An 8740-nucleotide genomic window follows, 5' to 3' on the forward strand; every position below is an offset into this window, starting at 1 on the left:
CTTCTATGGAATAATGGATTTATATCAAGGCTTTATACTTAAGCACTCTGCAATAAAACACTACTTTAATCATTATTTTTCAAAGATTTTAAGTAGAAAATTTCCTGAAAAACAGTTTAGCCACTTTTTATTCATTATGATCATATAACAAACTCATGAATGTCAAAAAGTTTTCATACAAAGTTGTATCTAATTTAGAGTACATATGTATATGTTTATATACAAATTCATATGTAGCTATATATTAACATATATGTTTATATATAAGTATATACATGTATGTGTATACACAGATATGTATGTGTGTATATATATTGTATAGTATGTAGTTATGTGCCACATAATGATGGGTTTTGGTCAACAATGGACCACATATATGGCAGTGGTTCCATAAGATTATAATGCAATATCATATAGCCTAGATATGTAATAGGCTGTACCATTTAGATTTGTGTAAATACACTCAATGATGTTCACACAACACAATTGCCTAATGACATATTTTTGAGAACATATTCCTAGGAAACAGTATCTTCTTTGTGCAGCATCTAGTGAAGAAATTAATACATAATCATTAAAACTTCTATTTCAAATTGAAAATTTAAGAGAACAATTTCACATATGACACATACACTGCACAACTTGTGCTATTTTTACAGTTTGTTCTTAACAAATACATTACAGGAAAATAGCTATATTTTGGCTTTATTGTGCATGGAAAAATCATATTTTATAAAGTGGTTATTACAAAATTTTGTTGTGTATAACAAGTGATTCCCACTGCTAGTCTCACATTGGACATTAACAACACTTTCCCAGCATGGAGTCAACAAAATTCACTTAGCTAACTTTTAGCATATATATATTTTAGAACCATATACATTAGCAATTACTAATAAGGGAATATGATTTTTGCTTACACAGATCAGTAGTTTGGGGGAATTATAGGACTCTCTTGGGAAGTTGCTAAAGCTATAATAATTTTCATGGTTTTTAAAGTTTACTTCCTTCGCATGCATAATCAACTAATTTAATTTCAGCCATCTTTAAATTTCACAATAAGCATTGCTTTATAAGTTGTGTAATTATCTGAACAATGTTTCAAAAGTACTTAAGACATCTAAAAGACAAAGGAATTCTTTAATGTGTGAAATAGCAACACAAACTATGAACTTTATGAATACTAGAATTCTTACCATGTCACTGTACTTCCTGGAAACTTCCTACCATTCTTTATTTTTATAACAGCTTTATTGAGATATAATTCACATACCATACAATTCACCCATTTAAAGTGTACCATTCAATGTTTTTTAGTATATTCACTGATCTTTGCAACCATTATTACGGTCACAGGAATTTTTGGAGGAAAAAGAAATTTGTACATTTTCTCCACACAAGTACTTCATGTTCAAAAACCCTTTGCCTGTATTTGAATGCCTGCATAATATTAAGCATGTTAATGCCATACTTTTTGCAAAGGATAACTTAGAGATTTTTAAATAAATTCCAGTTTGGTATGTCAAAGCAAAAATTGCACTGGACAAAGTTAAACAGCTAGAGGCAGACTATTCAAGGCTGTTGCAATAGGGGATAGGGTCCAGAACTCAGCCTGAGCTCAATTGTGCTGACACAAAGAACTGGAGAGTCTAGGAGGTGGAATGGAGAGATCATAGGGTATCTGTTCTTGCTAATTGGCATTACCTAGAGGGAAAGTAAACATTCCCTTATCTCTATAACAGGAGGTGGTTTTACAACTTGGAGTGAGGTGCCTGCTGAAGTTAGGCTCCTATCCTCTCACAGAAACTGGGGGTTAGGGGCACTCTCTTCAATTATGATTACATTTCAAAGGGCTAGCCCCAGGTCCTTGAGAAAGTCATGGGATGTAAAACTGGCAAGAGCTTCTAAAAATATTTACATCTCAATGGGGCAGAGAAAGACTACATGTTTTCTAAAATAAATGCTCTAAGCAAAAGAAGATCAGGCTACAGGCAGGAAAAAGCCCGTCTGAAGTTAGTCAAACTGAGGGGGACTTTAAGGCCACCTTGGTCAGGTACATGGTGTCATAGGGTACTGCCCTCTTCAAGGTGAGACTAAGTAAAACATTGTGTGGGATTTCTTCATGAATCGTCCTCTGAGTATGAGTTCACGGGGCTGTATGACAGATCAGAGCAATAGAATGCTTTGCAGTTCTATTGCTACCCTGGAAGATCAGATTCCTCTTCTCACTACCAGCTACCCATTCCCCCAAAGAGAATTATAGGTGGCATCATTACATTTAGAAAATTGAGATGTTTGAACTCTGACTTCGACAATTAAATATTTGGCATTCCAATACAAAATTCATATATCATTGCCTTGCCTTTTGCTGACACCTGCTGGCATTTTCACGAAATTGTACTGAAATTTGCTATTTTTAAAAATCAGCCTGAAAAGACAGTAAGGCATCACTCTCAGCTGTGACAGAGTAACTGGTATTGTGCTTGTCCTCCAGTCATTAGTAACTATAAAACTAGACAGCGACATGTGAGGGGACAGTATTTTTGGCATTGGACAAAAGGCAGTGCAAGCCTGTGCTCCTTGAGAGAAGACAATGTGTCAGCTACGTCAGTCACCCTTTCTGCTCGGGCACTTGCAGGCTGCAGTGCCAGGATGGAGTCTTGCTGAACAGAGACAGCACAGATGAAGTTCTGGCTGCTGAAGCAGCTGGTTGGACAGTGTATCAGAGAAGAGGCAGCTGTGCAGAGGGAGGCTCGGGAAGTCTGAGTGTGGATTCACCAGGGGTTTCCTGGGCAATGTTGTGCATGTGCAGGGGGAGACCCTGTGAGGCTTAGCAGAGAGCAGCTGCCCTGAGGCTAAGTGGGACTGGAATGTCTAGTGCAGGTGGAGTGAAGAGGCTTTGCTGAGCACTTCTGGCATTCAGTTGAAACTCCACAAAGAAAAGGCTTTAATACTTAGGGCTGAGCTCCACAATAAAGAACAGATGCCCTGGGATAAGTTAAAAATGGAAATTGATCACTACAATAAATAATAAAACCAAGTCTGACAAGCTCAAATGTAACCCCAGTAACTTAAGCACCTGCCAGAACGAAACTCAGCACCCTTAAATGAAGATGACGTAATCCATTCACCTTATATCTCCAAAGCTTTGAGAAACTCGAATTCATTTATGAGGATTGATGTTTAGAATTTAAAAAAAAATATTTGAGTCAGGGATGATTTTATTGCTTTTTAGTAAAAGCGATAGAATCTGAAAACAATTGAGAGCCCATGATCTGCTCACCCAATTGTGCAAACACTGGCGAGGGACCTCAGGTCTTAAGTGACGATTTGAGTGAAGTGGTCAGTGAGCGGTGTACAAAATGCTTTAGTTCTGCCAGCTATGGGTGCTCAAGGAACGGTAATCCCAGGAGAGTAAGGATGGTGTTCTGAAAGGCCCAGTAATGAAAAGGGGTATTTGGAGATGCTGTGTTGAAGGAGATCAAGGTGAGGGTTGAATTACAAATTGAAAGTGTAACTGGAGTGATTTTTCTGAAATCTCAGTGCTTTTACTAAAATTCAGTACTGGGATGGACATAAGGAGTGAGTAGTCATGTCGTCCTTACTTTTTTTTTTTTTTTACGAGGGATATTGTCTAACTCTGCCTTTTGCCCAGTTTTAATTAATCACGCTAAATGCCAATTTTTAGAATTAATTGCCCAGAGGGCAGCAAGAGAACCTTATTCTTGTTAAGAAAACGGTTTAAGTGGGAATATTGTTTCCTTCTAAATCTCTTTTCAACAGTCGTGTCTAGTCAGTCTGCAAAACAGACACTCTGGAAGTTAAGAGTAGACTATAGTGGAATAAAACAAGGTGGTATCTTTGATTGCTTCAGCTATATCTAATACGGAAAAGACTGTACAGAAAGTGTGAGAGGGACCGGTATGCCTTTACAGACCTGGCTAATGGCTTCTTTCAATACAAAATTGGAGTTCAGCCAGGCTCTGTTTGCACTCTTTTGGATGGAACCCAGTATACATTTGCTGCATTCCTACAGGGATATTTGAATTTATGGTAATGTTGCTATAGTTAAGTGAGGATGGACTTGGAAATGATAAACATTAAGGGTCAGTTAGCACATTATATTGATGATATCATGATAATTTCCTCCTGCTTGGAGGATTAAGCAGAAGGAGTTAAGAACTGTAGTCACTTATTTGACAAATAAAGGCTGACGGATACATCCATCTAAAATTCAAGGCACACTGAAGTTCCCAGGAATTACATGGGTTGGAGCAACCAGGGACATTTGGTGATAAGGACACAGACTATGGCTTTAAACTACAGATCTATTCTGGCGTCTTTATTTTATAAATGAGAAAACTGATATTTATACAGTTAAGTTTACAGAGATACTTAAAGGCTGAGGAGAGACTAAACTTGAAATATTTTTACCATCATTTAGCTTTGTCAGCACTACACCAAAATGAGTTTTCAATTCATTTATATTGTAAAATATTTCAATCATATAGAAGAAGAGATAATTTAACAAAAGCCCATTCACCCATCATTTAGATAAAGTAATTTTAAAATTAATTTTGTTCTTATTTTTTTTAATATTTGTATAATGGTAACTTAAAGAAACATAACATTCCATATTCTGTTGAAATGCCATTTGGACTATTTACCATCATCTCGTTACTCTCCCTCCCCCCAAGAAAGAAAATTGTTAATCCTGAAATTTGTGTATATCTTGCTTGCCCCATTTTTACTTTCTTATTACATATGTATAAATTTTCACTTTCAGTTCTAGTCATCTAGTGATTTGCTGATCTATTCCTATGCCAGTATCCTGGTGTCTGGATTACTTCAGTTTTGCAGTAAGTCTTGGAATCCTGTAGGGCAAATAGTTCTTCCATATACACATACTTCAGAATGACTTGGCTATCATTGACTCTTTATTCCTTCACAAGAAATTTAAGAACAGATTGTGAAGTTTCAAAGAGTAAACAAAAAACACCTGTAGAAAATTAGATCAAACATGCTTTGAATTTATAGGTTAAGAGAGTGTCTTTCAAAATTACTGGCATTAGCTCTTTTAAAAATTTTATTAAGATTTCTTTTTTTTAATTATTATCATGAATTTTAAAAACCTCTATAGAATATGCATTTGAGGCAGGTTTTCATTTTCACTGTTAACTTGTACTTCTAAGTTTTTGTTGATCATTTTGCTAGAAGTTTGTTTTAGTTGTTTAGAATATCTGGGGTATACCTCATTAGATAAGAAGATTTCATTTTCTTTTTAAAATATTATACTTATGTCAGCAACATAGAAGTCAAATATTTGAAGGTCAAAATTTTTATATAAGTATTCATTTTATCAATACCAGATATTAGTTTTACATTTATATAGAGATAGATAACACACATTTCAGGTTTCTGCAATTAAGACTCATTCTTTATACCTTGAAAGTAGAAGGGTTGAGGTAGATCCCAGTAAAATCCTTTTCAATCAACTGGCCAAACTGGCTCAGAGTAAAGAGACTAAGGTGCGGCTCTCTTGGTGAAAACAGTTCCCAGATGCCCACAAGTAAATATATACATATACATACGAGAGAGAGTCGAGGGAGGGTTCTGGGGAGTATTAGGATGAGAATACAAAGAAATATAACAAATCTAAGAAATAGGTCTATAAAATAACTGTGGATGAAGCCACTCACACATTGAGTTGTTAGGATCAAATGTACAGGAGCCCAGTAAATTTTGAGAGATAGGTACTGACAAAAGAAGGGCCAGTTTGCACTGTACACAGATTGTAACTGCCTGTCATTTAAAATTACCCTTGGACCCTTAAGTGTCTCTGGATAGAAAGCAGGTGGAGAAAATGGCTCATCCTCAAGGAGGACGTATTCTACAATTTGCAATTAAGCTGTGGTTAAGGTGGATAATGGGAAAGTAAAAGCCACAGGTGGCTGGACCAAGGGCCCTAGAGAACAAAGATTGTAGAGTAAAATCAAGAAGCTGAACTGGAAACTAATCAAGGGATGAATATTTCCTGCCCTCATCGTTGAGGGTGTTTTGATATTTTGACACAATATTTTAGAATTGATGTGTACCAATGACAGCTAAGTGTCCCTTCTCCTTTCTCTTTCTGAAAGGGAGTTTTTTGGGTAATCCTACCCCTATTCCGTCACTGTGTACAGGATTTATTCAGGACACATGTCTTATCTTTTCACTGTATTGGTCTTTGGATCAGGAGGTGCCACATCTAGTTCTTGCATGAAGAGTACGGCCTATCATGAGGGCAGGGAATAGTCCTTAATTAGGCCCCAATGCAGCTTCCTGCTTTGACTCCTTACCCCCAGACAGGCAACTCAAAAACAAACAAAAAGCCAAAAACCAGTTCCATTCCAGGATCAAGCTCAAAGTCCAGAATTGTCGTGTAACGTACTGTAATTTCTATTCCTATAATGGACTGGGATTTTTTGATTTGCCTTCCTGGAGGTAAGGGTGGGTGTATTTTTCCCAAAGAGGTGAGTTACAGTGAAATACTTGGTGACAGGAAGGACAGATGTGGTAGTAGTTAGAGCTACTCACCAAATAATTCCACGTAAAATTTCAGCTTTACAGACACGTGTTAGTGTTTAGTCTGCCCTTTTCTAAGGTTAGGAGGAATAGCCACACAACTTACTTTAGTTAAAAAATATGAATGAAAGTGATGTGTACCACCACCAGGGAACTTGAAAAGCCCATGTATGATTTACCTCTTTTCTGCTACCATAGTGACCAACAACATTAGAGATGGTGACTGTTCTGTCAGCCGAAGTCCTAGAATAAGACAATGTAGATCAATCACCCAGATAACATTAATAGGACATGTGGTGAGAGTAAGAAATAAAACTCTGTTGTTATAATCCACAAAGACTTGGAGGATGCTATTGTGGAATAATCTATCCTGGCTGATATAAGGGAGAACCTGGCAAGATTTAAAGCTCTAAGAATCAGCACTGTTGAGAAGAAAGTTCAGAAAAGGGCAAATGGAAAATTTTAATAACCATGTTAAAATGTTACATGTTCTTTAAAGTATATCCAAAATTTGAGTTTATGAAAATTAAGTTACTCGTTTATTAACATATCTATGAGAGATTGCAAAGCCTTCTGCCATAGTAGATGAGAAAGAATAGCTGTCAGCCTACGTGAGGAAAACTTCCAGAATAATAGTGAAGGCAAACAGTACAAAATTAGTAAAATAGAAATATTTACATTAAGATGTTGAGTATATTTTGATTCAAAACATTTAGAAAATCAGATTAATTTATATAGGTCAGAATGAAGACTCAATAAAAACTGCTTTTCTTTTTAAGTTGTACTATTGTTTTTCTAAGTGCAATAAAGCATTTGATACTGAAATAGCTGTCACTCCCACCCTGCCACATATATTCAGTGCCAGTTAATGAATAAAATGAGTCCATAAACAATAAGTTGCTGTGGTTTCTAAGAGGAGCAATCAGTGCTCATGGGAACCATGAAAAAAATCAGTTTAGTTATAGCCAGAACAACTTCTGCAGGAGGTGATGACCTATTTTCTGTTAGGTAATCCCAGGAGACCCTACACCATTCCTTCAAGTTCTTCCCAGAAAAGAAAGTTGACCCCTTCAGAGTTGGTCTTTGGTCTAGGAGGAGTCAGCAGTTCCTTGGTGGTTTGCCTTGCCCCTCCAGGGGGAGAGAAAACCCAACCCCAAGTTAATCTTACCTGGTGAATGAAGTTATCTCTACTGGAGTTGTTACTACTTTCCCTGCTCTTAAATGGATCAATCTCTTTTTACTTCTTTTAAGTAGCTGGATTTAAGCTGTCTCAATTTAGTTGATATCTTTAGTAGATTACAAAGAAACAAAATAGGCTTCTGAAATAGTCATTTACATGAGATTTTTAAGTATTCTTAAAATTATTGTTGCTTATATTCTACAGTTTCAAATTATATGCTTCTTTTTAGTTAGGGAGAGAGATGATTAAAATAGATTCACCTATGTCCATTCCAGAATGAATAAATGCTTTTCTCAACATCATAAGGCCTACTTCAACAAGCATATATTTTCTACTTAGAAGCTGTATCCAAATATCATATGTCATAGTACTCATATTTTTGTAATGCTAGTCAAGTGAAACAGTGAGTATGGAGATAGTAGGATATTGAATGCTCAGATAATCAGCACTTTTGGTCACTTGGATACTTCATAGTACTCATATTTTTGTAATGCTAGTCAAGTGAAACAGTGAGTATGGAGATAGTAGGAAATTGAATGCTCAGATAATCAGCACTTTTGGTCACTTGGATACTTTTTTTTTTCTTTTTTAAATTCAAAATATTTTAACATTTATTTGTACATATTTGTGGGGAACTGTACATTATTTCAATACATGCATATACTGCATCAACTTTCACTTAGAGAAGATAGCTTAGTTTAAACAAATATTTATGAGTGCCTATTTTCAGGTACTTTTTTATTTTTTATTTTAATTTTAATTTTTTTTTATTTTGTCAATATACAATGTAGTTAGTTATTGTGTCCCATCACCGAAACCTCCCTCCCTCCTCCCTCTCCCCCCTCCCACCCAGGTGTGTCCCCTCCATTTTCTTGTTGTAAGAACTTCAAAAAAAAAAAAGTTGTGGTTGTTATATCTTCTTCTCCCCCCCCCCCCCCCCTTTTTTTTTTTTTTTTTTTTTTTTTTTTTTTTTTTTTTTTTTTTTTTTTTTTTTTT

The sequence above is a fragment of the Galeopterus variegatus genome, unplaced genomic scaffold (assembly GCF_000696425.1).
Source record: "Galeopterus variegatus unplaced genomic scaffold, G_variegatus-3.0.2 Scaffold5895, whole genome shotgun sequence".
NCBI lineage: Eukaryota > Metazoa > Chordata > Mammalia > Dermoptera > Cynocephalidae > Galeopterus > Galeopterus variegatus.